The sequence below is a fragment of the Procambarus clarkii genome, chromosome 74 (assembly GCF_040958095.1).
Source record: "Procambarus clarkii isolate CNS0578487 chromosome 74, FALCON_Pclarkii_2.0, whole genome shotgun sequence".
Taxonomy (NCBI): Eukaryota; Metazoa; Arthropoda; class Malacostraca; order Decapoda; family Cambaridae; genus Procambarus; species Procambarus clarkii.
This window is the reverse complement of record NC_091223.1, coordinates 10,851,379-10,853,878: the sequence shown is the minus strand read 5'-3', so window position 1 is coordinate 10,853,878 and position 2,500 is coordinate 10,851,379. Positions and strand designations below refer to the sequence as shown.

Below are 2,500 nucleotides of genomic sequence, written 5' to 3'. Positions count from 1 at the left end.
CGAGGGGGGCCTCGTAGCCTGGTGGATAGCGCGCAGGATTCGTAATTCTGTGGCGCGGTTTCGATTCCCGCACGAGGCAGAAACAAATGGGCAAAGTTTCTTTCACCCTGAATGCCCCTGTTACCTAGCAGTAAATAGGTACCTGGGAGTTAGTCAGCTGTCACGGGGCTGCTTCCTGGGGTGTGTGTGTGTGTGTGGTGTGGAAAAAAAAAATAGTAGTTAGTAAACAGTTGATTGACAGTTGAGAGGCGGGCCGAAAGAGCAAAGTTCAACCCCCGTAAAAACACAACTAGTAAACACACACACACACACACACACACGCACACACTACGAGGCATGAGTTACGAGGAAAGGCTGCGGGAAATGCACTTTACGACACTGGAAGACAGAGGAGTAAGGGGAGACATGATCACAACCTACAAAATTCTCAGGGGCATCGACCGGGTAAACAAGGATAAGCTATTCAACACTGGTGGGACGCGAACAAGGGGACACAGGTGGAAACTGAGTACCCACATGAGCCACAGAGACATTAGTAGGAACGTTTTCAGTGTCAGAGTAGTTAACAGATGGAATGCATTAGGAAGTGATGTGGTGGAGGCTGACTCCATACTCAGTTTCAAGTGTAGATATGATAGAGCCCAATAGGCTCAGGAACCTGTACACCTGTTGATTGACGGTTGAGAGGCGGGATCAAAGAGCCAAAGCTCAACCCCCGCAAACACAACTAGTTGAGTACAACTAGGTGACTAGGTGAGTACACACATACACATACACATACACACACACACATACACACACACATACACACACACACACACACACACACACACACACACACACACACACACACACACACACACAGTCACGCATGTATTCGCCCTTTAAAAACATTTACATTTGTCAATCATCCAAATAATTGGTCAAGCAATTGACCAATTACAAAACATTACAATATCACTACCATGGGAGCCGTGGAACGGTGACCTGTGCACTGGACGCAGTGAACTGCACTCAAAGTATATACTCTGCATTCACATTATGAGTGAATTGTATTACAGTGATACCCTGTGTATTGAACAAATTCAACCAGCGTTATCACCGTTACGGTGATTGCACAAATTGACAGTGCTAATTCGCAAACTATTAGTGATTCAGTGTGGTGGCGTGAAGGCAGTGAACAGCAGTGATAGTGAGGCGCATTGATGAAGTTTTTTTTATTATTATTAATACATGAGGTACATCTGCATTAGTGCAGCTACCCTAGACTATATGAAGTGGAGTACAGTGTGTCAAAAAAGCTAACTAGGTGATACTAAAAATCCCCATCACACAGGATGGTTAGTCATACTGAGGCATGTGATAAGCGGTCTGCACTGGCAGACTCCGGATGCATTTTGAGGATATCAACAACACAAGATTGAATAAGGCAGCAGTGGTAATAAAGGTCCCCATCTCGCAGGATGGTTAGTCATACAGAGCCATGTGTTTAATAACCTGCACTGGCAAATTTTGGGTATACTGTGAGGATATCTTCAAGAATACGAGAGTGAATAAAGTAATTGCAAAGCTCCAGGTACCTCATGCCAACTGGTGTGAAAGGTCTAATAACTGGGCATTCAGTGATGTAGTGTGGGAGATCATGCCGTAGTTCCTGCTCACAGAGTTTACAACTGGAGTGCTCAGGATTGGGAGACCCGTCACCTGCAGCCACCTGCCACAGGTAACGGTAACCCAACCTGATCCTTGCAACCACTGTGTCGCACAGTCTAGTGGACGTTTTGTGCTGTCCATAGATGTAGGTTCAGATCTGAACGAATCATAGCTTTTTATACTAGTACTTTCAGGTCGTTGGGAGTCAGTAAGTTCTTTCCTATCAGATCTGAATGTTTGGACTAATACAGTTTTGACAGCAGAGATGGTAATGCACTATTTTTTTTTTATTAACATATTAGGTACATCTGCATTAGCACTAATTCACTGAATCAAGAGGAAAGTCTACGGAGAATTCCCGGAGAATTTGAGTATCTCACTGCCGAACCGGCAGGGTGGTGAGTACTGAGTAATATCAGAGTAGTGAGTACCAAGTAACATCATAGACCCTCACCATCGTGAGTCCACAGGGTTCACCAGGATATCCACTCACCAGCGTCAAAGGATGTTCTTACTGACACACACTTTACCCAAGTCTAACAATACAAGCCTTACCAAGGTACACTCAACTCAGAGGTGATTTGTGGATTAAGTTGGAATATTATTAGAAGAATCTGAAGAACAGCAACAGTGCAAAGGGCTCAGATAAGAGCTCCGATAAGGGCTGAGATAAGAGCTCAGATTAGAGCCCTGTATGAGGAAAATGATTTAATTTGTGTAGCTTTAAGAGGCACAGAGAGAGAGAGAGGGGGAAGTAGAAAGTAATTAACGTTCCATTAATTTTTAAGTAATTAACGGTTCAGATGGTTGAGGGGAGAGGACAGACAAGCTAACTATTGTTACAGCT

General features: G+C 44.3%; 1 protein-coding gene across 1 annotated transcript in view; it reads right to left on the bottom strand.

Moving 5' to 3' along the window:
• The window catches only part of LOC138356818 (serum response factor-binding protein 1-like), an 8,266-nt gene that overhangs the window by 1,178 nt on the left and 4,588 nt on the right, over positions 1-2,500 (bottom strand). The window lies entirely within an intron of this gene.